The following is a 27,596-nucleotide window of genomic DNA, read 5'->3' as shown; positions in this document are numbered from 1 at the left end:
CTCGCCGCGCTGCGCTCGGCCGTGCAGCCTCTCCGAAGTTTGCCCATGCGGGCTCTGCACCCAGGCCCGCACGTCTTACCGGCGGTCGGGCCGTTGCGTGCGCGGCGCCGCCATGGAGAGGGCTTCTCTGGTGGCGTTCTTTGGAACTACGCCGCGCGAGTGCCTATGGGAGCCTCGTTCCTTGAAACTATGACGCGCGCCAGCCAATGGGACCCTATCCATCATGGCCCGTTTGCTCGAAACGCTAAGCGCGGTTAAACTAGTGCTAACTGCGACTAAAGTTAGCCGCAGTACCTAGGAGAGGGATTTTGAAATCACGTAACTGGCTTTGAAATCACGTAACTGGGATGCGGGGAAACATGGCAGCGCCCCGGGGAGTGAGGGCCGCTCGCTTTGGAACTAATATGTCGTTGTAGCTGCAATATCGGGTGCGTAAGTCAGCAATGAATGATGCAGGAGGCTTTCGCTTTGCCTTACCTCTCTTAAATCGCAAAGCATGAGCAATGACCTCCCCTCATTTTTAGATAGTCTTTCGATTTTGGCCATTACTAAGCCTAAATGAACGCGATAATTGTCGGAATGGCAACGTTTTTGGAAAGTGGATTGTTTTGACTCAATCGGCCGGGTATTGACAGCACACAAAAGCAGACAGCGTCCCAATTGACATTTTTCTAAATTTCCCAAGCACCGAGGTGCATGTTACGAGTGTAGTTGCACGCGTTGCACGTGCTGGTATCTGCAGTAGTAATTGTTCTAAAACCAAAACTCTAAAACAAGTTTAGCCTTGCACCCACGTTCGTCAAAGCCTTATGATTATTTACTGCCAATCTTTTATAAGAGGAAGGCCAGCGCGCGCGGACCGTAGAATTACACTTCCAGCGTTCTCCTCGGTGTTTGGGTAATTTAATTATAGCTCTATTTTCACTAGAGCCGAATTAGGTGAATTTAGTTTTACCTTACCTCACATCTGTACCACGAGCAACGAAAAATTTGTCTGCTCCAATGTATGCCGCGCTGCGTCGCAAGAACCCGGTAGCGCGCGTTGTTGGGTTCCTCCTTTTTGGGAACTTTTCCACAGAAGCCAATTATATTCGCTACAACCAATATATAGTGACACCAGCTATCACCCTATAATAAAACACGGAGCTATCGCTCATCCAGCCCTCCTCAAACTTGGCTAGGTACTTGTAGGAACCTAGTAGGGAAGGGCGGTTAACTTTCAACTGCGGTTAAAGTTAACCGACTTCGAGCAAACGGGCCCTGAAGACAAACACCAATATGATCGCGAACGTGGAAACTACGTACGCCGCAGCCATTTTGTCAAACGAAGCGACGGGGCCATGCGTGGCTCCCCGCATCCCTACCGAGCCAGTCACGTGATTTCAGAATCTGTCTCCTATGTACTGCGGGTAACTTTAGCCGCGCTTCGAGCAAACGGGCTTTGATTTCTGCTGCAGACGACAGGCACACCACACTCTAAAAAAAAAAGGAGTCGACAAGTGTCGACTCGACTCTTTTTGGAGAGTATCTGGGTTGTCGCAAACCACACTCTCTATTGAGAGTAACGGTTACCCTTCAACGACGAGAGTCAGTTTAACTCTCCCATGCGAGTGTTCATTTAACTCTTCTATAAAGAGTCATGCCAATACCTTTGCCAGAGTCAGCACTACTCTTTCGGTGTGTAAGTGTGAGAGTTAATTTCACTCCTTTGTGTAGAGTAATTATAACTCCATAAAAAGTGTTGTCTAAACTCTTTGACGAGAATTAATATCACTCCTTTGTGTAGAGTGACTATAACTCTATCAAAAGTATTGCCTAAACTCCTTGTTAACGAGTTAAGGAGGCTCTCCAGGCAGAGTTACCTTCACTCCTTCATGTAGAGTAACTTCAACTCTGTATTCAAGAGTTACGCGTACTCACCAGGAAGGGTTACCTTCACTCCATCGTGTAGAGTAACTACAGCTCCATTAGAAGTGTGGCCTAAACTCTGTACTTAAGAGAAACATACTCTCCCTGAAGAGTTGCTTTCACTTTTTTGTGTAGAGTAATGAGAACTCCATTAAAAGTGTTGTCTAAACTCTGTGTAAAGAGTTAAAAAAACTCTCCAGGAGGAGTTGATTTCACTTGTTTGTGCAGAGTAACTACAACTCCATTAGAAGTGTTGCTTAAACTCTGTATTAAAGAATTAAGCATGCTCTCTAGGAAGAGTTGTGATGACCATTTTGAGGAGAGTAAATAAAACTCCATTAGAAGTGTTGCCTACACTTCATACTAAAGAGTTAAGTATGCTCTCTAGCGAGAGTTAATGTCAAATAACAGCACACTTGAGCAGTTTGTGTTACCCCTTTTCGAAGAGTGCTTAACTCTTTAATAGAGTCAATTACTCTCCACAAAGAATTGTGTAAAGTACACCCCCGTGTGCCTAAACTCTGTATAAAAGAATTAAACACACTCTCCAGGAAGGGGTCACACAAACTCCACTCAATTATACTCTTATATGTTGTTTTTGTTGTGTTGTTGAGTGCAAGTTAACCCAGTAAAAAGTAACAGAAACGCCTGAAAAGAAAATTAGAAGAACAGAAGTGTAAATTTGGCTGTTTGTTAATAAAAAGTTTGCTGAAAAAAAAGTAAAAAAGAAAAAAAAACTCTACTGGCAATCAGCATTTCTAGCCAGTTAAAGTGCGACCACTGTACTTTTCTTTTTGCAATTATTTTATGAATGTCAATACCTCTCTTGATTTCACTGTAATGTGGAATGCTTTTGGCCTTATTGCAGGAGTTGTTGCATACAACTAGGGACAACTCAAGTATTTTGCAATGAACAGTAGCCCTAAAATCTAAAATCGGCTATGTACATGTTTACAAGATGGTTGCATAGGAAATGTGGAACGGCACATAGATAATGAGCCTGTACAGAGGCTACAGGTCTTCATGAAAAGTCAGCATGGAAAGAATAAAAACAGTAGAAAAAAGCTTAATAAACCAAGACTTTAATTTCAGCACATGGCAAAAAAACCAAAACTGGCACCTAAATTCCCTCTGGCTAAAAGTGTCTAACTTTGATATCAGATCCAAAGCCAGGACGGACTTTATCTTGTACTTCAAACCAATGAAGTGCCCAATCACTGCGAGTGACCGGCTTGCTTTTTGACGGTAAGATATGTCGTGGACCCAGTGCAGTGCAAGAACGAGCACAGCACGAGCCACAATATCCGTCACCTCAAAGAAGTGGTCCTCCGACACCAGAGTTATGGCACTTGAGTCCTCTTCATCACTGCGCATCACCGGGCAGGTCGATCCGTCGTGCCACTCCTCCTGTGAAGAATGAATGCATAAATGTAAAGTCAGAAATATTAAAAAAGAGTAAGCTTGCTAAGTGCCCTTAGTTAATACCAGTGCTCTCATTTGCAAGACAATAGACCGTTTTCGAAAATCCCAGGAGCCATTCATGGAATATACTTGAATAGTTGGCAGGGACTTGCATTTTTGCCGATTGAACAAGAGTCCGAACCAAACACTTAGGCAGCACTCATGGCTAGCTCACTCAGCCGCAACCATCCAAAACCATTAGTACCCCTTCTGACATGAACACCTAAAAGAAAAATAATCCACATCTCTCTTCCTCTCGCTCTTTTTTCTCCTTTGTATGCAATGGCAGCCGTAAGTGGTTGCATTTATTTATGGCATCCCCAAGCTAGCACCCCCTGCCAGTGGCATCGGGACAAGGGTGCAAGGGGAGGGGGCAGTTGCCCCCCCCCTTTTTCCTGACATTTGAAACAATTATAGCAAACAATATGGGAGAGGGGGACAGGGTTTAGCTTCCCTGCACATCACCCCTCCACCTTCCAAACGGTAGCAATTCAGCTGGCCTCTGCCCACAGTGGCAAAAGACATAGCTCTATATTTATACAGACTTTCCCGAAGGGTAGGATGAATGCAATTTCTTAACATCTGGATTTGTCTAAGTAGACTCGTCCAAGTTTTTATAGATTAGTTAGTGTGAACAATCTATTGTGGTGGTTCAGTGCTGACTGCCGTATATTATAGTTTATTTTACAACTTTACAAAAAAAAAAAAAAAAAAGCTAGCGAATGCATGTAACATCTCAGTTTGGGGAGACCATTAATTAAAAGTAATTTCAACTCTACAAGGAGCTAATTTGCCATAAAGTACATTTTAACATAAAAAAAAAATTATACATACTAAAATGCACAAATTCTAAATATATATATATATAAGTACCCCAACCCAAGAACACACAGGTTTTGATTCGCAAGAGTTAAAATAATTGATAAATGTGCCACATGTCAAAACAAAGAATGCATCGTGGCATGCCTAAGCTCCGCCACAACCGACACTACTAGATAGTCAGCAAGCTGTTCATGTGTGCCACTTCATCATGCAGCTAGCTGCACAATAGGTGTGGGCTTTAAATTTCTCGTTGCATGTGAATGAACTGGTTGCACCACTCTGAAGGAATTGCATTGCAAGGTCGAACTTAGAGCTCTTTTTTTCTTTTTTTCAAATAGTAGGAAGGTGAATCTATAAATTGCTTAGGCCTAACCTTGCAACATCATAGTGACCCTCAACCCTTCATCTAACCTTGAAGAGGCTTTGAAAAAAAACAACATATATATATATTTTTTAAGCAGTTTGGTTGGGACAAGTCCATATTAGTAAGTGTCAAAAAATAAATTTTATGCGAAAAAAAAATATAAATAATTTTAGAGCAATATTGACGGCAAAAGATTGATTTGAAATTATGCGGGCAAAGTCCATGACATCACAGAATGGTCATTTGCTCTTTCCACCTCAACGAGATGGTCATTCGTTGTTTCCACCTCAACGTAAAGGTGAAGCCGATCCACCTCTCCTCCACACGCTCGAATGCCAAGAGAAAAGCAGTTGAAAGGAGGTGACTATTGACTTAGTTGCAAGGCACCTAGCGCCATCAATATTTCTCTAAAATAAAAAAAAAATTTTCACTTCAATTTTTTTTGACACGCTGCCCCAACCAGATTTTAAAAAAAAACATTTTTTTTCCTTTCACCGGTTTTTAAGAACTGATAATTACAACCTCGCCATTTAAGTTCACACCTATATTTCTATGTTGATTTGAAAACAAACAAAAAAATGTTTTAAGGCTTACGGTATTTGCGGCACAGAAATATGTAGTCCTAAATGTACCCATATTGCCTCCATATCACTTACAAGTTAAAAATCAAACCGCTGGCCTTCCTCTTCAGCGCACTAGCGTCAAATGTACTACTAAATTAAGTCGAATAAATACCCTGATATAGGAAAGAACATGACATTTGAATGAATCAAGAATTTAAAATAAATCAGTCATATAAAAAGAAATCGTCGACTAAAGACAATTACTGGCAAATACATTCACATATCGCAGTGACGTAACTGACATTCCACTCGCACCCAACAAGCCGAATCTTGGCAAATAAGGACTAACTCAACGCTCTGTGGCATTCGGCTTTGGACCTACTGGGAGGACTTTACTACAGCACACATCTACCGCCAAGAAGACAGCCATATTTTAGCAGCAAAAATGAAATAAACATGACTTCGAACACAAAAGTAACCAACCATAACGTCTTTCATGAACTATTAGAATAAAAAGCACTTACAAATAGCGCTGTACAGGGCCTTTCGCCGTGGATTACACGCTGGACTTGTCAGAGATTCCCGGTCCAGAGTTAGACACAATCCAAGCTCATCGGATCCTGACAAAAAGTACATTCACTGTAAAAACAAATTCTGTCAAATTAATAGAAATTGCCAGCTAATTTTTGATGCCGGTACAATTACCGTTGTCTTCCATCATGGTCACAGCATTAACTATGTCTTACGTGCATGAGAGTAATGAGGCCCTACGGTTTTCCCCGTAACTTGACCCGTAGAAGCATGGCAGAAAACTGTAACTCTCAGTCACTGTACCGCACGTGATGCACGGATACGGGAATTTTTCCGGCATCAAAAATTAGCTGCCATGTTTTCCGTAACTTGCGACGGCGGGAATCGTTTAAATTAGCTGGCGTGTTGTTCACACCTTGAAGCAACGGCCAGAGCCTGTTGAACTGCTAGCTGCAGTGACTTAACAAAATGGACGCCTCAGTGAACAATAAATATGGCATTTTACTAATATAATTATTGTTCACTGAGACGTCCGTTTTATTAGATCATTACAGCTAGCAGTTCAACAGGCTCTAGCCGTTGCTGCAAGGTGTGGACAACACGGCAGCTAATTTTTAATGTGTGAATGATTCCCGTTGTCACGCCTGACGTGCAGCTCAGTGATTGAGAGTTGCAGTTTTCTGGTGCCGCAAGTTACGGAGAACACGCCAACTAATTTTTGATGCCGGAACAATTCAAATTAAATATCTAGCGCCCATAAAATGTGATTAGGTTGTGGGCCCAAGTTACTTTCAAGAGTTAACGCCAACTGCGCATCCCAGCGGTTAGCAGGTGCTTAAACAGTTAGAAATTTGAAGCAAGTGCACACAAGATACAGTACTAGGTAAAACATGTTCATACCTTTTTTTTCTCAAGAAATAATTAGTGGGCCATTTCCAGCTTTTATGTAGAAGGCAATCTTTGATTTTCAAAGCAATAAAGTCCATATGAAGAACTACAGATCCTGGAAAAGCAAAACAGAAAATATGGAATGTGATTAGATTATTAACAGAGTGCGATGACAGAATAAATTTCCCAATTTCTGCAAACTATGAGTTACACGTAAGCGCATTGCAAGAGCTTCAGCTTAACTCCTCGCGGGAACTAGACAGCAAAACCAACTTGAGACTTATGCTACGAATTAACAAGGGAAGTCCGAAAATGCCTTCGAAGACAAAATTGCTGCAATCAATGAGATTCTTCAAGCATGCTGTCACGAGTTACTTTCAGAAGTTACTGCCAACTGTGTCTCTCAAAGATAATTACACACCGTGTTAGTAGGAAATTTCAAGCAAGCGCACATAAGATGCTGTACGGAGTAAAACCTGTTTATACCATTAATTTTGAGAAATAATTAGTGGGCCATGTCCAGCTTTCATGTGGAAGGTAATCTCTAACTTCCAGAGCAATCAAGTCCATACAGAAAACTACAGAACCTGGAAAAAGAAAATGGAATGTGATTAGGTTCTGAACAGAATGCAATGACAAACTAAACCTCCCGATTTCTGCAAACTATGAGTTATACATAAGCGCAGTGCAGGTAACTCAGATTCATTCTGGCAGGCACTAAACAGTGAAACCAACTTGTGACTTATGCTATGAAACCACTTTAACAAGGCAAGTTCGAAAAATTCCTTTCAAAATTAAATTTTCACATTCAATGAGTTTCATCAAGCCTGCTGTCACAAGTTAATTTCAGAGGTTACTGCCAAGTGCACCTCCCAGAGATAGGTGTTTGAACACCGTGTTAGTAAGAAATTTCAAGCAAGTGCACACAAGATGCAGCACTCAGTAAAACATGTTCGTATCTTTTTTCTTGAAAAATAATTAGTGGGTTACGTCCAGCTTTCAAGTGGAAGGCAATGTTCGTAACTTGCACAGCAATCAAGTCTATATGAACAACTATAGAACCTCGAAAACAAAGAAAAACAAAAAAATGTGGAATGTGGTTAGGTTCTGAACAGAATGCAATGACGAACTAAACCACCCGATACCTGCAAACTATGAGTTACACGTAAGTGCACTGCAGGTGCCAGTGTGATTCAAGAAAGCTGTAAACCCAAATGAAATTACTTGAAAGGGGCCAGGACACAGAAATTAGGCAAGTAAGAGTATTCATTACATGACAGCCCCATAGGTTACTGGACATACAGAAAACATTTCAGAATATTTAAAGTTCCAATAATTACAAAAATATATCTTTTAATGTTTCTGATTTCTATCTGGTGACCAGGATACCTGGGTGACCGGGCGATGCCTGAACATCGAACTCTGAGAACACCAAAGCTCATTGCAAGGGACCTAATACTAGTATTTAGCGGTGCACTGTCGCGATTGCGGGTGCAAACCGCAGTTCTCCAACACCATTGTATTGTTTAAACACCAAGACCAAATGTGTAAGTAAATGAAGGAAACCTATTACATAATAAAAAACAGACCATCTTGAGTGAGCCAACCTTCACTGACTCCAACGAACAGTGAGATTCATTTTCTGGATCTTGGTTAGCATGTGGAGTGTGCAATGAAGAAGAAAGAAGTGCAAAATCCACGGTGCGCCCTATGCCCGTGCGAACATAGTGCCATCTACACATTCCAATGAAAAATCAGTTGTTATTCAGCACTTATCCTATGTAGTCCTTCCTTTTTGTCCTTTTCCCTTTTGAGCTGTTTTTCACAAAGAAAATTTTGAATCCATGATAAAGTGAGAGAATCAAGATTCAGTGAGGAAAGTTTTGATATTAAATGACAGAGAGATACATGATCGAAAGCCTTAGAGTAATCAAAAAATATGGCATCATATTTGGGAGTTAGTGTTCATATTAACATGAATATCATGGGTGAACTCCGGCAACTGCCTCTAGCATGAATATCTTTTACGAAACCTTTACTGATTTTGGTAGAAAAAGTTGTTAGTAGATTCCAAATGCGATACTACATGAGAAAATATTGGGTTCTAACAACTTGCATACAACGCTGGTTAATGATACAAGACGGTAGTTTCCCGCAGAGTGACGGTCGCCACTTTTGTAGATTGGAACGACCTTCCCAACCTTCCGCTCGTGTGGGATGCAACCAGTGGACGAATGCTGGAAAAGTAGACTGCATATTACGGCGTGCTTAGGGGTAGCCCAGTGGGCACCGCGCCCGACTGTCATGCAGAGGTCCCGGGTTTGAATTTTGGGACCGGCAGATGTTTTTATTTACTCCTAAGACGATGCTTCTGGAAAATTTGAGAAGGCCGTGGTTAATTCTATATTTTAGTACGGAATGTTCTGTTCATATACCTAAAATCGACATCTGGTACAAAAGGTAAGAAGGAACTATCTCCATCAGTAAAAGTAGATTAAAAGCAATTGTTCAAAACCGTAGGACATACAGCGTCCGAAATAACACTGCCATCATTGTTCATCAAGAGTATTGAACAGGATGACTGATATGAGAAAATAAGTTTCCAAAACCTTTTTTGGTTATTCTATAATATTAAAGGCAGGTCACAGTTATAAAATTTGTCTTCGAAGAAATGCATACGTTCGATACAGAGTTTGGCCCAAGAGTTATATTTGGTCCAGGCTGCCTCGACATTCCAGTTTTTGGCTATCTTTAATAGTCTTTTCTTTCTGTTGCCCTAGTTTTCAAAATCTTCCTTGTACTGGGGTTTAGTGCTGTCTAACCAAATACGAAAGCATAGAACAAAGGCAAGAATAAATTCTAGCAACTTCTGTTTGGAAAGTAACTAGTTGTCATTAACTGTACAATTAAAAAAAAAAATTTACAACATAATTGTCAGAAAATTTCGAGAGAGCTATGTTAAATTTGGCAATCACTGGGCCACAATACCACTAGCAGACATTAGTTGCTAGAATGACAGCAAGCTGAAGTTTTCAAATAACCAACCTGCAGCAAAAAGATGTTTGAGTGCTCCATCACGGCTGTGGTAGCGTGCCCCGAATGACCGGCATGGGATAACGGCTTTTGTAGAGGCATCGCAGCTGACGACCAATGTTGGCAGGCTCCTAATGCTCCTAACTTGAAATCCACCAGGACGGGTTTTGGGAGCCGCTGTTTCCCGTGGTTGGCTCGAAAATGATCGGTTCAGTGGCGTCCCATGGTCCGTCCAGCACATGGGCCCCGTCATTGCTGGCGATGCTCAGAAGTATAGTCTGCAACAAAAATATGTGTGAGTGCTCCATCATGGCTGTGGTAGTGTGACCCCCCCCCCCCCCCCCCCCTCTGAATTCAGCTTTTGGAGCAGGTGGTTCCGGTTCATCACCTTGTAAAAAGCGATGCAAGTACTATAGAAAACCCCGCAGTTCCTCAAAGTGCCATAAAAACTATTTTAACTGTGATTAAACACAGACAAATATTTGCAGCAAAAAGATTGTTGTTGGAAGTGTTGTAATAGAAGGGGATAGAAAGTAAAAACACAAAACGTCTTTAAATCTCGATCCATTTACTAAATCAGTTCAGTCTTCGACAACTGCAGGGCAATAAAACTATTTCAACAGAGCGAATAAACCACACGTTGCAACATGCATTTTTCCTTAAAGGGATGGTGAACCGAAATTTGGATTTCAGAAAACAATGCAGGAGCTGTAGGTGGGACGCTAGAATCCCTATGAGACTACTCGTAAGGCGATATTTTGAATTGACGGCCGTATTTTTGGAAAAAGAGGTCAAGATTGAACGAGGCCGACGAGGGACGTGGCGTCAACGTATCTGGTTTTCTCCTCTCTTCGCTTCGCCCTATCAAGGCGGCGAGGCGGGGAAGACGCAAGACCGTTCCCTTTCCTTCTCGACTCTTCTCGGAGGAACAAGACGTCAACATATCTGTCAAGTGCACCTCCTTTTTTAGAAAATATGGTCGAGATATCGCTATACGGGTGATGTTTTGGTGTTTGTAGCATCCCGTTGCATGCTTTTGCCGCCGTGTTTTGTGGAATCCAGATTTCGGTTCAGCATCCCTTTACAATGCAAATACAGCGAGGAAGAATCGTACGAGTGTTCCTCAAGTAATTGGGGCCACTGAAACAATGATTGACACCTCACTTCCTCCCATGCAAGGCATCAATAATCGTTCCAGCCAAAGGGAAGGAACCATAAAGGAAAAGTAAAAGTTGAAAACTTTTCTCGGAAAGTGGCTACTTTTCGCTCAAGCACATATTTTAATGGTTGCTTTTACGTAGGGAAATATAAGCGAGTAACTTGGGGTTCCTTAATTTCATGAAAGGACAAAATTGTTTCCGTCTATGGCAGAGTGCTTGCTCAGCTCACCGTGGGACAGAAGTGGTTCGTGTACCTCAGTCCTATTTATTATCGAGCGGTAACATATCATATCCGCTGAAAGTATTTAATAAATCATAGTGGCAAAAGCAGGTGGCACGTCTTCGTCTGCTTCCAGCCAGCATCTAATGATGTCGGTGGCGCCATCCTGCGGTACGTGATGCAAGCACGGTCGTCGTTCGCCTCGGTAGGCCTACCGCGAAACGAACGAACCACTGGTCTCTATGACAATTGCCGGATCACGCATTCCCACTTCCTCGCTGCAGCGCGAGTGCGGCCACCGAACAACCATCTTGCACGTCGAAAAATTGTTTTTGGAACGTGGCGGAGGCTGGCGGCAGCGAGCTGAAGACGTTTTCTACTTGTTTGTCGTCATTTGCCAAAGAAGTTCTTTAAAACCCTGTGTAAGCCGTGAAACTTGCCGTTGAGAAAACATGCACATTTTTACGGCAGCAGAGTGCCACAGGAAAAAGGCATAACTGGTCGAAAGCAAGTTTCACCGGTCTAGCGGCGTGACCAAAGCTTCCCTGGCCCAAAAAAGTGCTGTGTCTCTGTGCCTCCCCATGCTCAGATAACTATCAGGAATCAATGTGTAAATGTGCTTTGCGAGTGCAATGTACATGAAGCCATATGTGCTTCTGGAGCAGCGTTTTACTTTACTCTGACGGCTGTATTTGTAACTTCCGGCACTAGCGGTCCAGAAAGAGCTTGATCCAGGGCCCAGTGGCAACGAACGAGGAGAGGAAGGTACATATCACGACATTGTTAGCGCGAACACGACATCGGCACATTTTACTTCCAAATAGTATTAGCGAACACAAAATGGTTTTGCTTACATTATATGAGCTCTTTCCGTAGCAATAATAACTTGGATGACATCCCTTGGTTTCAAAGAGAAAAACTGGAAAAACCAGCGATCACTTGTTCGCACAAATTGTGTCGCACTCATCACGTCTTTTTTTCGTCGTTAGACGGTTTACAGAGTATTGTGCACAACAGCTCCTCAGTAGGTTTATAATGATCAGTGCTGACTCATTATAAACCTACTTTATTGCACTTGACGTTTGAGCGCGACTCGCCTAATTGGGATTGGCCAAGGGCGCGACCCACACGACCGTATGGGTCGCGCTTCAAAAATTTTAATTCTCGCTGTCTTGTAGGTTTGCCTTCAAAAACCAAACTTGCTCCGCACCGTTGCTCTATTTGTGCTGCCATGTGATTCATTAGAGCAGATATGGAACTTGGTTAATAGCCATGGTTAATAGTGCATAAGAGCAACCGTCCCCATATTGTTTTCCCCCTTTATTCATAGCAACTCGCCGGAACAGCTGGACGACCCAGAACTCCGTGCCCGATATATGATGCAATGACATATACGCGCGACACACCTTCAAAACTTTGCCGCGGCGCCGATTCTTGATCGGTATCCAAGCGCGCGAAGGCAGAGAGACGCAGCGCTTCGGCGTGCCAAGGAAGCTTTGATCACGCCGCGGTAAACTTGATCTCAACGAGTTGCGTCTTTTCCCTTCGGCACTGCGCTTCCGTAAAACTTTTCACGTGTTCTCAACGGCAAGTCTCACGGCTTACACAGGGTTTTAAATAACTTCTTCGGCGAATACCGACGAACGAGTAGAACACGTATCTTCAGCACTCTGCCGCCAGCATCCGCAACGCTCCAAATAGGCAATTTTTCGACATGTAACATGGCCGTTCGGTGGCCGCACTCGCGGAGCGGGGATGCGCGATGTGAAACGAACACACCACTGCCTAAGACAAGAACTTTTTTTTTAATACATAGATATATATATATATATATAGACTAAAGAAAAGATGACATGCTCTCTTAAATTTCAGCACGCGAGAGCGCCCATTATAATTATTCAACGAGCGCGGTTCAGTGTTTTTGATTTCTTCTGTTCTTCTTACGGCGCCCGAAAGCGAAAAGGTACGAACAGGAAGTGTTCGGAAGAAACCAGAACAAACCAAACTCCCATGGCAATGAGCCCTTGTCCTGCACACGTCAATCGAGTCAAGTCTGATGCGAGGAAGCGTTGACCTCGTGCGTCTGAGTGGGGAAAGCGGAAGCAACAAGGTTGAGCGCGTTTCCTGACACAACACGCGCTATCGCGTTAAGTTACGCGTCTTTCATTCCTTCTGCACTTCGATTACCTCTAGAAGGCGCATGCGAAAATGATCTACTTACCTTTTAAGTGCAGTTGAATGGTGACAGGTGATAGCGGCAACAGCGAAGTCATGGAAGAGCTGTCACCCGTACCGCCTCTGGTGGTTCCCGCGCGAGCGAGCGCACGCAGCGCTGTCGATGGTCCGGCCAGTAAACATCACGTGACGGACGTGTTCGTCCGCGAGCTGAGTGCACTGGCTTTCGTCTCCCTCCGCCGCTCCGATGGCGAAATGCCGCCAGAGCAAAGAGATCTCGCCTCGACGGCGTTTTGCTGCGCGCCGCTTCAACGCCTTCTTCTCTTCTCTTCTCTCTTTTTTTTTTTTTTTTTTTTTTTTCTTTTTTTTTTTACAGCGTGTGTGTCTTGCGGGTTGGGCTCCGTCACTCCTAAGCTGAAAGTCTTGAGGAAGCTAAGGGGTGCCCGGTGAACTAATCGCACGTCTGTCCATAATCACGTGATCACGCTCCCTCCTGTAACTTGTAACTACGCGCAGAGAGCGGGGCAGGTGGTAACTGGTCCGGTGGGCGCTTAGCTCGCCCGGCACTATCAGCTTATAGGAATGAAGGGAGTTCCGCCTCAAGGACGCCGAGTCCGCTTACAAAGAGATTTGGAGATATTGGTGATGGTGTAGGGCAGTGTGGGGAAAACGGGTGGGGAACTGTCCTCTCATCACCCTCTCTCGCCCTTTCCCAGGGAAAGATAGAGGTCTTGCACTAGGCCGAGCGACCTTGTAAGCATTCCGATTTCGAGGCCGTCGGTGCGTGCGCCTTCCTTCACCCCCCCCCCCGCCGTGCGGGGGAAGGGCGCTCGAATTCTTTCGTTTGTCTCTGCTGGTATCTGCTTGCCGAATATCCAAAAAACCAATGTGGTAGAGATTGCTTAGACATGAGAGCTCTAGCAAGAAGACAAAAGGAGTCTGGCAGACACGACGCTCCGAACTCAGCCTGAAGCCTAATGTCAACATTAAAAGGAGAATGATAAATCAAATGTCTCCCAACGAATAAAAAAGAGGCAATATGATTTTCAAGAAAATCGTCAGCCACTTTCGCGTTGCCTTGGAGCACCAGCGAAGCTCAAAAATAAACAAAACAGCAAAACATGCGCACAAAAAAACAAACAAAAAAAAACATGCACGCAAACATGAGGATTGCGCCAGATCGGTAGTCTAAAATACCAACCACATGTGGGCGATCGTACGGGTGTAGCATTATAGCCTCACGTGCAGAATCCCTGTGCGAGCTTCAACCAGCATTGTTCCATGTCTTAAGCTAATACGTTGAGGGTCTACAAATGACGGCATGATTACGTTACACACGCTCGCGTGCACACTTGCTGTCTCTTAATTAAAAGCAGAATGCTCCGCCGTCACGGTGAGGACCCGGCCATGTGATCTCGGGATTCGCGTCATGGGCTTCTGATCAAGCTAGCCTTTTAAAGGCGGGGCTAAAGGGTGAGGTGTCAGTCGTGGGGCATTTGGCACGGGCTTTTGAGATTGGGTGCTTTCGTGCACCACCAGATCGTACGCAGGGCATGAACTTTCTGTAAAGCGGTCTCCCTTGTGGAACTTGGCAGTCCACTGTGATATGCGTTCGTATGATTTTTTGCTAGATAAAATACCTACTCCGGGCAAGTAGGTACCGAAAACAGAGGGTAAAATTTTCGAGGCATTCAAAATCAGTGTAAAGAAGGATGACGGTTGCATCAGTGCGTCGTCACTCGTTTCATCAAACAAGAAAATCAGATTCATTTGGGGTGAGGTATAATAATGTGTGTATATATGTTCGTGTTTTCCAAATAAAATTCAGTAGCCAGTAGCGCTCCGAGTGTGCACTCATACTTCTTTGTGGTCGTTTTTTTTTTTTTTTTTTTTTTTTTTTTTTGCGTTTTGCAGTTGTCGTTTTTTCCGGCTAAACTCTGAATCAAAAACAACGTTATCGTCTGCTATCAGTGCCTTGGTGCCATGTTGGAGGCATTCTGCGTGTTATTGTGGCAGCAGTAGTGCCGTAAAGTCATAGAGCTGTCCTTGTATAACCACGTTTCAGGATATGTTCTTGTCCTGTCAATCGCACCGGGGTTCTTCACTGGACACGAAATGGAGTCCATAAACCCGTAGTTAGAGTACGAAGCTTTTCTCTCGAGGTCATAGAGTCAACATAATAATCTGGAGCGAAAGGTCCCATGCATTTGGCCGCGACAGAACGGCGAGGCATTGACGCGGACTTCGGCAGCCCCATTTGGCGGCCCCGATGAGCCCATATCGAGACATTTCTGATCGCAGTTTTCGGCCCCCAGAAACAAACATACGGTCCTCATATCAAGATCGGCAATGAAATAAAAAAAAATTCTTCATGCACCCTTTGCTTATGTGTAGTCGTAAAATGATGTACTTTTATCCGGGTCTCTGGAAAAAATGTGCTCAGGTTTAGTACGGGTCATAAAAGCTTTTGTCCGGCAGAGCTCTTGTTCGGGATTCATGGATTCATCAGTGAGGATGTTTACATCGCCCGCATGGATTATAGTCACGTGACCTTGTGACTATTATATGGAGCGCTATTTCCACTGTGGTTACGTGGTGGCTCCAATCTGTTGCATGGTTACAAACGACCGACTGGCGGACCGTTACGGACGCGTAAAGTGCGCAGGGCTCGCCCATAAATGCTACCACAAAGCAAGCTATGTTATGAAACGCCGGTCGGTTGGAGGAAACGCCGGTTGGAGGGGTTATTAATCATATGATTTGCGTAATACCGAGGCAAGAGAGAGCGGGTGCACTACTGAAGGAATGCCCCCACTAAACAAGAGCTCACGTGTTGAAAGCATCCGCCACAGTAAATATATTCAAACCAACATGTCCGAAAAAAAAAAAAAAGTACATTGGATAGTGTTTGGCGTTTTACAGCGATAGCTCTTCGAATCTCTAAAACTCGCGAACGGTTTCCACGTTGCCTTCACTACAAAAACAGATCTCAGCTTAATATTTGAATGATTAACTGTCGTAAAGTGCCAACCTGTGAAAGACTAATCGAAAATTATTCAATCAGTTATTAGCGCACCCTTCCCGCGGATATTTATTTGTTCTATTTATTTATAAAATACCTACGGTGTGCAGAGGGCATTATTTTAGGGATTAATTTCGTACATAAACTATCAAATTGTCACAGATAGAGAAACACAGCGTCCGACTACATAAAAGTCCAGTTGTCAAATTGCAAAAAAAAAAAAAAAAAAAAAAAAAAACAGGAATAATAAAAAGGAACACGATGCATCAAGAGCACAGCACTCAAATGTCACGCCAATATGGCACTATACAGGTATCACTGGTGACCCGTATTCCCGGAGATCACTCCTATCAGAAATCAATTTTTTGGGAAAAAAAGAATGAAGATTATTCACACAATTACAATCTGTTTCTAAAAGTGGTAGCTTACGTTAAAAGCACTTACGCTACTTTCGCGAGCACTCTGCTTGTGAAATAGATGCGGGTGGCTTCCAGCTTTTCTCCTGCACTTCAAAATACTACAACACCACCAACATATATTTCCGCGCGAATGCTGCACGTGCCCGAGGCTTGTCCTTAAACAGCGAAGGCTACCGGCACGAAAGTGCAGCCTTCAGAGGTGCTTTCGCGGAATGACCGCTTGCGCTAGAAATTTTTGTTTCAAAGGGAGGTTTACGCGCTAGCCCGCGCGTGTCGCTGACTGGTTGGAGCTAGGAGCACGAGGAGCGCAAGCTCATTCTGTAGAAAGTGCTATGAACACCAGGAATACTTCGTCTCAACTCAGCATGGACACACGTGCTAAAAGCGCGAGCTAATTGTTTTGGATGACGCCTCGGCGGGCACACGAGCGCTCGCGGTGCACAAGCACTGAAACAGCATCTGCGGTTTATTCGGAGGTGAAACTAAGTATAGCGCGTGATGCACGTTAACCAGTGTTGTACGGAACGGCGTTCCAAGGAACGGCGTTCCTGGAACGCGTTCCGTTTAGGAGGAACGAAGGAACGCCACCGTTCCATTTTGCATCGGTGGAACTGGAACGGGAACTCGTTACATTTTTACGGGAACGGAAGAATGAACAGCGTTACCTTTTTTCGTTTAGTGGGGTCATTTTTGTTCTATTTTTACGAGGGAAATTTTAAAAGTATAAAAGCTATTTCATCACGAAAATATTGTTTTTAACTCCTTCACGTTTTGGTTACTTTTTTTAGGATTTATATTGTGTGGTCCTCGCTTAGTAACAGTCGGTTGCTGGAAAGTTAGTGGATATCAATTTTTTTTTTTTTTTGAGTGCCCGAGATTGCGGTACAAAAAGCAAAACGTTTAGTCGCACGAAAAAGACACAAAGAGGGACGTTTCAAAGTCAGCTACGTTATTTGCTTCCACGAATCCTCATACACCCAGAAATCTAAGGCCGACTACAGCCATTTCTGAACTTTCATAAAGAGAATTACACTTACAACAAAATCACAGGTTACTAGACACGCACTTTTGTATCCCGAACATTGGTCACTTAAACGACACACAAAAATTAACCAACGAATCCAACCTTCACAAAGAAAAAACTTGTAGTTTTCAAGACTGACCTTCCAAAAGCATACCCTCTCCCTCACTTCTTAGTATTGCGGAGAGCAATATCGAGAAGCAACTGATGTTAAATTCGAACAAGGGACTTCGTTAGTTTGAAACGTGTGAGGTTGTTGTAAAACGCTCGTGCAATGTGGGGTAACAGTAGATGCGGCTTGTCTGAATCGTTCATCACAAACATGAATCTGATTAAAAGCTGAGATTTTTAAACTTGAACAACAAATAAAACCTTGATTCCGCTCTTGTTTTCTTCTCCTGGTGCCCTTCCATCACGACCTATAAATTTGTATGTTCCCATTTAATGGGATAGATAAAAAAAAAAACTTTGCTTGATCTAATTAAATATGGTAAAGAAAAATACAAATGTAACGTATATGTAACGAAACGTTCCATTTTTTAACTGTAACGGGAACGAGTTCCTTTCTCACAGATGGAACTTGTAACGGGAACGCGTTCCAAAATTCAGAAGGAACGAGGAACGAGCTGTCGTTCCTTTTTTTGAGGAACGTGTACAACACTGACGTTAACGACCTCAGGTTAGCGGTCGTGCTGCACTATACTCTGTTTCAAACTTAGCGTGCAACGCTGTCAGAGCTACTGGCGCGAGCGTGGGGCTTGATCTCGTTGATCATTTGCACGCGTTCTCGCTCAAACAAAACCATAGATGAAGCCACGCGCTCGCGCCAGTAGCTTTCACAGCGTTGCACGCTAAGTATGAAACAGAGTATAGCTACGCGTGTCTCATGTACAGCGTGAACCAGTGTCGCAAATCTTGAAAGGCAGACCGACCTCACGCCGAATAATCTCTCACGAACAGTTTGACCTTTGAATCGAGTGTACACCAACTCATTGCGTGTAAACAAGCACGCGTTTGCACACAAGAGCTCCGCGCACGACGCGCTGCATGTACCCATTTTCCGAAGTGTGAAGCGTTCGGCCATGCTCCGTTCAACAGGCTGCACCACCGCCTAAGCGCGACGTCATAGATTTGATGTAGGTGGGACTCTTGTTTAATTAACGATTCACTATGGCACATCGACTGTAATTTCGCCCTCATTTGCTTTGAAATAATGTTTTCATCCGAAATACTCTCTATAGATTACGAATGACGAATCACTGATCATTTATACGCCAGGCGAGCACGGGATGGCGGCCCCTCTCATTGGAAATGCACCGGTGATTTTGGCACGGGTGTTTATTTCAAATTTATAATATAAGCACTCCTGAGCTGTCCTATCAAAAAGATGTTAGCTTTTTTTGGCAGCAATGACAGCAGGGTTGCACAGAAGCATATATGCATTTAAGCACGTCCCTTATTATAGGGAAAATTTAATCGAGAAAAGTAATTAAGGTAAATTAACGTAAAGTTCTTTTGTATAAAAATAAAAAAAAAATTCTGCCATATAAGTGCACACGTCAGTACTTAAATGATTGTGTTGTTACCCATGAAGCGCGCGAGAAAGACCTTCTTGAGAAAAAATGTGAAACAGATACTTTTATAAATATATTAATTAATTCATTTATGTATTTTCCGTGTTCACAAACAGAACAAATAAATTATCGTTGTCCTATATATTTATGCATAATTGCGCATGGAATACCTACTATCAATGACACATTCATAGTGTCACTAAATCTTAGTTCTGTGGAGATGCCAAAACGGTATTCGGTCATATATTCCGAAACCGTTCGTAAAATCAAAAACAGAATTAAAAAAAAATATATATATGGCAGCGCTACAAGGCATCCGTTCTAAAGTCCCGGGAAGCTTGCTCGTGGGCAAAACGATCTTGTTGCTTTCAAGGTTGGAGGTTTCGCGCGCAGAAAGTGATGTCAGGCGATAACAGGCCGGAAATTGATTGTAGAGGTGAGCTCTTTTTTCGTTCATCTCTAAGTTGACAATGCGGTGAAGCTAAGCGTTAGCCAACCATTCAGTGGCCTGACTCATATCGCTTGATTTCGCTCGCCTCGCGTGTGTATGCGGAGAAGGGGTGATCACGTGGTGCGAGAGGGTCTAACAAGCACGTAGTTTCCACCGCGCTGTCAGCTTACGGGGGATAAAGTCCCCGATCCATGACCAAAGGCTTTGTGTGGCAACTGAGGACAGCGTGTGCTTCCGAAGGCGGTAATCCAGGGAATCCGGACTCAACGGGCGCCTCGCTCGTTCCTTGCGCACCTTGCACCCAGCTTGCACTAATGCTCCATACAAAAAAAAAAAAAAATAAGAGAAAAATATTAACGAACTTTAGTGTCCGCAGCATGCCCATTCCACACTATCTTTTTTGTGTTTATTTATTTGTTTTTTGGAAGTTTTTTTTTTTTTTTTTAAGTTTTTTCGTGAAAATATTTGCGTCGTAAAAGAGCTGGTTGGTCGGTGCTGGTTTGTTGTCGATTCGGTAACTAACAAACACAGGAGACCAAATTAAAGTTCACTATCTTTCCACATCATGACTTTCAGCTGGCTGGATTGGTACCAAGACCAAGCTTATAAGTAAATTTGGCTGTCTCTAAAAGACAGATTTATTTATCTTCTAAATTCCTCTAAATTTATTTACTCTCTAATTTCCTCTGGGTCCCCTAAATTTCCGCTTGCGACACTTCCCTCACTTCCGAAGCACTTCGATGGTGAAAATTTTTTTGTGAATCGGATTTCTTTAGCTCACGGATGCGGCAGGCTATGCTTCTCGGGACGCACTGACCCACGTCTTCTGTACAGCCCATTTAGGGCATTCGGACGGCACTGCAATGCGTGCTTAGAGTGCCATCGAACGTGGGCACTTGAACGCTTGGCAAGAGTACCACGGCACTCTAGACACAGGCTTTTTCAAAGGCCATGCTAGATGGAGGAAGCTACCACTACTTACAGAACAGACATTTTCGCTCATTCATTTTAACTGAGCTTCTGTCGTCCGTGTTTCGTACCTCGGGGGCATCGAACCTAAGAAGCTTAGCATACTTTTTAACATATCGAAGGGCGACATAGAGCAGTCTACGTTCTCCCCCAAATAATTGAGCTATCGCTTGCTGTGTAGAACCAACTGAACGTAAGGTGAACCCGTCAATGGCAGTTTAAATGTGGCTCTGTTGGACAGCGAAATAAGACTTCTGTAATACACACTAATGTATCTATATTTAAAGCCAGTGAGATCCGTACCACAAATATCGATATCCGGAATGCTACACGGTGCTTCCGCTGTACATTAGGAACTGTTTGATGAACAGCGGAAAAGAGCAGCGATCTTGAATGTTCCCTTACATCGAAAACCTTCCTGTCAAGGGAGCTTCGGAGAGCGAGGTTAAAACAGTTAAAGGATGTAGCAAACTGTGCAGAGTTAAAGGTTTAACCCCCCAGAGCTTTTCTTGAACAGAGCAAAAGACTGATCGACTCCCGCGCTTCGGAAAGTAAAATGTAAATATTGAAAAAAAAGGTAGTAGTCAAGCCAAGTTTATTTAATGACTCAAAACAAAGACCGCATAACAAGTTTGGAAATCATCGCTAACAACTTTTCCAAACGCTCTGGCTCCGTCGTTTATTTTCTCCACGGCGGTGAAAATAAGGGAGCCCCTAGTGTCACGTACCATAAACCTGGCTTGCCGCCATGTATAGGTTTTTTGAACCTGTACATGGCTTCAAAACGAACGCCGTGTTTAGGGCGACGCTTTATGAAATGGTCGTCACGTGGCGTATGCAATAGACCGCGCGAAGCCGACCTCTTCTGTCACGGAGGGAGGTTTTCCTCTTTGTTTGCTTTTATGCGAATGTGGAAAAAATACTTTTTTTATACATATACCTGTTCCTACGATCAGTGAGGTCGGGCTCAGCAGTAACTTGAAACGACCCCCCAAAAATATAACAATGCCCCAAAAACATCTCTGGGCTACATAACAACCCTAGGCACTTATGTAACGAAACATAATCGCACACGCGCGTCAGCATCCGCTCATACACCCGTTTACACACTGATCTATATTTTATTGTTTAATATATCTGTCTAGCAAAAACATTAATTGCCTATTGCTTGAATAAAGGAGTGTCCCCCGCTCCAATGATCTTCCTGCCGCAGGTAATAATTAAGTTAATAAATACTGAAATATAAACCCGTCAATTCAGGCTGTACCAACTCATTTATTAAAATATCCTTGCCCCATCTCCCCCCACCCCCCCCCCCCAAAAAAAAAAAAAAAGGAAGAAGAAAAAAAAAAAAGAAAAAAAGAAAAGCGGATAGGAAAAAAAGGTTTCCCCGAGAAAACGAAAAAAATATCTGCGCCGAACAGCGTCGAACTTGCGCCGAACCCATAGCGGCGCCATCTATCGACAGCCCGTGATATCGCGAGGAGAAACTAACTCTCGGGACAGTTACTCTCGAGGTCGAGGGAGGGTTAAGGTAGAGTATCATCGAAAGAAGCGGTCGGGAAAGAGTAACTTCCATGCAGATAGAGTTAAAGGAGAGTAAGTTATGGCACTTACTCTTCCTTGACACCTTTTTTTTTTAGAGTGCATTGGGACAGGGGAAGGTGCCGTTTGGCGCGGCTTCAAAAGCCGATGGCGTTTGTTAGCACTATTGGACCAGTTTACGCTTTCGCATTAATAAACGGAGGATAAATGTTACATGGGCCATACATACCCTTTGTATCGGCCTATTCGGAAAGATATTCGGCACGTTAACTAGCACGAACGAGGAAGAAAAGTCCCTCTACGTGGTGCATGGAGCAGGACGAGCCTGAACGAGCGGTGCAACGCACACATCAAGCCAGTCTAATGAAGAAGCTGAGGCATCGTTTCGAAGTTAAAGGGTCGTCTATGAACGATTCGCCGACGCATCCGCGTATGCTGCCCTGAAAAAGGTTCGCCATCTTTCCTGTTATAACGCGTTAAACAACATAAATTATTATATCTGTCATTTTTATGTCGAGGTCGGTTCCAGGCAGTGTTGTACGGAACGGCGTTCCAAGGAACGGCGTTTCTGGAACGCGTTCCTTTTAGGAGGAACGAAGGAACGCCATCGTTCCATTTTGCATTGCTGGAACTGGAACGGGAACGCGTTACATTTTTACTGTAACGGAAAGAGTAACGGCGTTCCTTTTTTCTTCGTTCAGTGGGGTAATTTTTATTTTATTTCGAACAGGGAAATTTTGAAAGTACAAAGTGCAAGATCTCGTTACCTTTTTGGCTACTTATGGATTATTTTGTGAGGTCATCGCTTGCTAACAGTTTTGGGTGCAGGAGAGCTGGTGGACATTGATTATTTTTTGAGTGCCCGAAACTGCAATACAAAAACCAAGGCTTAGTCGTAGGAAGATACAAAGGAAGAGGTTTTTTTCAAACTCGGCTACTTTCTTTGGTTCCACGAATCCTCATACACCCATAAATCTAAGGCCGACTACAGCCACTTGTGAACTTCTATAACGAGACCTACAGTTACAACGAGATCGCAGATTGCCAGACATCGAACGCACCCTAGTATTCCGAACATTGATCACTGAAAAGATACACAAAAAAAAAAAAACTTTATTTGTTCTCTTGTTCCTTACCTTCAAAATGAACAACAAAGCCAACCTTACAAAGAAGTATTTGTAGGTTTAAAGACTGACCTTCCAAAAGGCCTACCTTCTCCTCCACTTACTCGTCTTGCGGACAGCAACATCGAGAAGAAACTGTTGTTAAGTTCTAACACAGGACTCTGTTAAATTGAATCGTGTGAGGTTGTTGTAAAACGCTCGTACAATGTTGGGTAAAAGTACATTCGGTTCGTCTGAATCGTCCACTACAAACATGAATATGGTTAAAAGAGGAGTTTTCTTTTACTTGAACATATCAACAAATGAAACCCTGCTTCCGCTTGTTTTCTTCTCCTGTTGCCCTTCCATGACGACGTACAAACTCATATGTTGACTACTAACAGGATAGAATAAAAAAAAATACTCTGCTTGATTTAACTAAACATAGTAATTCGCAAAATACAAATGTAACGTATATGTAACGATACGTTCCATTTTTTAAACTGTAACGGGAACGAGTTCCTTTTTCACAGATGTAACTTGTAACGGGAACGTGTTCAAAAAATCAGAAGGAACGAGGAACGAGCTTTCGTTCCTTTTTTTGAGGAACGTGCACAACACTGGTTCCAGGCTTCTCCTTGTAGCTGTATAGGAAGGTTGGCGAACTACATTTAACATAGTCCCTCTGCTAAGGGATCTTTATACGCCGTGTGATAACGATCTCCAGGACCCTTTGCTAGGAGGACCTTAGCTATATAGGTATACCCAGACTTGTGCTCGTTACTTGAAAAATGTAATGGATTACAATTACAGATTACCGAGCCTCAAATGCAATGGATTACCGTTACAAATCACTTTCACTGAATATAACAGATTACTTTTCTCGTTACATTACAAATTACTTTCACGTTACTTTTTCCGCACACTTATCCAGAAAACAACACAAACAATGTTGATATTTTTTAGAAATGTTCTGCAACACTACTTTCCATTTTTCATACGTCCGTATAATGGTACTCCTTGCAAAAAATAAAATATTGTATTTAAAAGAAAGAGTGTACGTCCCCTCCTTTCACCTGTAAGCTGACAAGGCACCGAAAGCTGCAACCACACCCGCCATCCGGCTAGCATACGGCCTCCGAAAATGATCCTTTGAATTGTGCAGACAAAGCTAGTGGTGCGCATGCTCAGTAGCAACGTCTACATCCGCTACGAGATTCGGAGGTAAAGAAGCGATCCAGGAAAGCTACCTTTTGACTCGGGTGTTTCGCCTGTCATTCCCAACTTTCACGACCTATAGAGGGCGCGCTGGCGCCTATCAAAATGGCTGTCATCTGAATGATCTTCGTACAACAGCAGTACGAGGTGGGGTCTGCGACACGTAAGTAATTCTAGTTTTGCTTTATACGAGCAGTATTAGAGCCTTACTTTATTTAATCAAGTCAGGAAGGGGTAGGCAACCACCTTTATCGTGAAGCCATTCACCCAGGAGCTAGGGAGCGCGATTCTCACACCGCAGTACCACCATCGCTGAAAGTTGCGAATTCACGAGAAAAGAAAAACTTGGTTCTAACGTTACAATGTATAGTCAATGCAGAATGCAGGTGTCCCAGCTTGATGTGTTTTCGTAGGTTAGAGTTTGTTGTTCTTGCTGATGACAGTGTATATTTTTAGCAAGCAAAGTATGCACTAAAACTCTAGGTTTCCGTTCTCCTTAATGCCCTGAATTTTGAACATCTCATTAAGAGGTGGCCATCGAGACGACGGACACTCCATGAACGAAAACCAGACCAGTCAGAGAAAAAATGGCGGTTACGGGTTATCGATGGTTCATCGGTTTTCACTTTCATACCGTTATGCGTGGAGGCCAGGAGAGGGGGGGGCATAGAGAGCGAGAGAAGCGGTAGCATCGGTCTCACATCACTTTTACGCGTTCTCTTCCTCTCTCTCTCTGTCAGCACTGCTTAGATGGCCTAACCGCCCCCCCCCCCCCTTTTTTATGTTGACAGTTGACCGTAAAGTGAGGAGTGGACTCGACCACCATGTCCAGACAAGTAAACTAAAAGAAGTTTTATCCGCACCCTCGAAGACGATGCGCTTAGCCTCGCGTCGGGCGCTTTTCAGCCGTGCCCACCGTGGCCGTGCCTCAAGAGCGTGCTAGAATACATTTGCGCACATCAAAGACAAAGAAAATTCGACCCCCTCGCGCGAGGCTACATCGTCTCTTACGCGAGCTCTGAACCTGCGAATTGAGGGGGTACGGACCCGCGTTTGATGTCTGTGCAGGGGGGGGCAGACGTCGAAGAAGTTGGAAAGGGGCAAATGGTGTAAAAGACCAAAACAAATAAACACGAAGATCTTTCTTCTGCCCGGGAGAAGAAAAACACGATGGAAGGCGACGTAGAGCCTAGTCGGCGTTGTCATACTTGATCTTTTTCTTTCGTATGTGTGTACATAGTATATGCCTTGCCCGTTTTTCTAGTGGTTCTAGTCACCGGTCATACAAAATATCGTGTTTTCTTTTCGGCTATTCTCCCCTTCCTGGTGTTCTCTAATTGGTAGAACTTGCTCTCTTTAAGCTGCTGAACGTTCTGCTCGTACTGCTCCACACTCTTAAAAAAAAAAGGAGTAGTACTTCGTCCTTTTTGGGGACTAAATCGATGTCACTGAGAGTGATCCCCCAAAAACGGCAAAACCCCGGTTTAGTCCCTCCCTTTTTTTTAGTCCCTTTCCATTGATCCCTTCAGGTCAAAGTTTTGAACCGTTAAGAGGAGTGCTTTTGATCCCTACAGCAGGGCATCGGGGACTAAGCTTAACTCTTCAGGGGATTAATTATGGTCCCTTGAGCGCCGTCGTGTTTATAATTGGGGGAGTAACTTTGATCCCTTTGGGGATCAACAGTGGCGATTGGGGGACTAAATTTTTTTTTATTGGGGACTAAAGTTCGTCCTTTTGGGGATTAATTTTGCCACTTAAAGGGATGATATTTATAGTGACAGGGGAGTAACTTTCGTCCCTTTGAGGATCAATTTTGACCCTTTTAGGGATTAATTTTACAGTATTGAGAGGGTAATTTTCGTCCTTTTGTGAACGAATTTTGACACTTTTAGAGCCGAAATTACTAGTAATGAGACCCTTTAGCTGTGAATAGGAGTGAAAGGTTTGCGGCATTGAACAGCTTCCTATTCAGAAAAGGCAGATTGTGCAACTTGTTTGAAAAGGTATATCTTCTGAAAAGTTGCACAAAGTGTCTTTTCAGAACAGGGAGGTATTCAATAACTCAGACCTTTCACTCCCATTCCAGCTAAATATTGCAGTACATATGAAAAGTCGCACACCTTTATTTGGAAAAAGCAAGCCTTTGTTGTGAAAGAAGCTGCAAAGACTGGATATGCGGACAACACTCGTAGAACTTTCAGGCAGGTTTTTTTACAGCTAAGATCACCATTTTACGAAACATTGCACCAGCTATCTGTAGAAAAAAAACTTAGCACTCTCATTGTGGAAATATATTTATTCTAGAACTACACAACACTGTAAATGAAACCAATTGCACATCACAAGAAAGTATACAAGAAAATACTGCCATCTTGGCACTGAAGAACTTGCCGAAATTTTACATGACTAGCATATATATAGGAATCTACAATGGTTCTTAGTGCTGCTGAACGAGCCGGAAAAATCGGTGCCTGCACCTTAAAAGTTAAAGCATTCACTGAATGTGCATGTTACCTGTTGAAATTGTAAGGAATTTTGCCTCCTTCGTGTGAAAAATTAGGCGAACTTGCCAGGGCCTACGGTGGACATGCTTGCAGCGTTAGCAATGCTTGTAAACTGCGACGTCATTTTGTTCTAAGCAAGGGAAGCAGAAGGCGATCTCATCTGCTCGTTGTGCCTACCGGGAGTTACAACCATCGCTAACTCTATCATCTGCAGACATGACTGCTATTGACACTGGCCAGTTTGTTTGTCTTATTTTTCATGTGAAGGGAGCTAAGCTTTGAAATTTCTGCAGGAAAAATTCACATTTGGTGAAATCTTAATTGAGCTTTCTACATGCAGGATCTGATTGTTCTGGCTCGTTTCACAGCACTAAAACATATTGTAGACACCCTAATATCCATTCAAAAATAAGAAAACTTGTAGAGAAAAAAAAAGCTAACAAGAGACAGCTCTTTTTAATGTCGTTTGTTCCCTTTTTTAATGAAAATGACTATAAAAAATCAAACACCTTAGTAAAAGAGCTCCCAATCATAAAATGTGAGGCAGTAAAATTACTAGTATATTTATAAATTAAAAAAAAGAAAAAAACCTGGGAAAGGTTTTTGGCCTGTAGGAACATATCTGCTCAAGAAATTACTAGTATA

The 27,596-nt window shown here is 43.2% G+C and overlaps 1 pseudogene; it reads left to right on the top strand.

The window, feature by feature from the left end:
• LOC120839570 overlaps positions 1–27,596 on the top strand; it is a 192,526-nt pseudogene that overhangs the window by 559 nt on the left and 164,371 nt on the right.

Source organism: Ixodes scapularis, unplaced genomic scaffold (genome assembly GCF_016920785.2).
Source record: "Ixodes scapularis isolate PalLabHiFi unplaced genomic scaffold, ASM1692078v2 PGA_scaffold5__190_contigs__length_132052651, whole genome shotgun sequence".
NCBI lineage: Eukaryota > Metazoa > Arthropoda > Arachnida > Ixodida > Ixodidae > Ixodes > Ixodes scapularis.
This window is presented reverse-complemented; position numbering and strand designations above follow the sequence as displayed.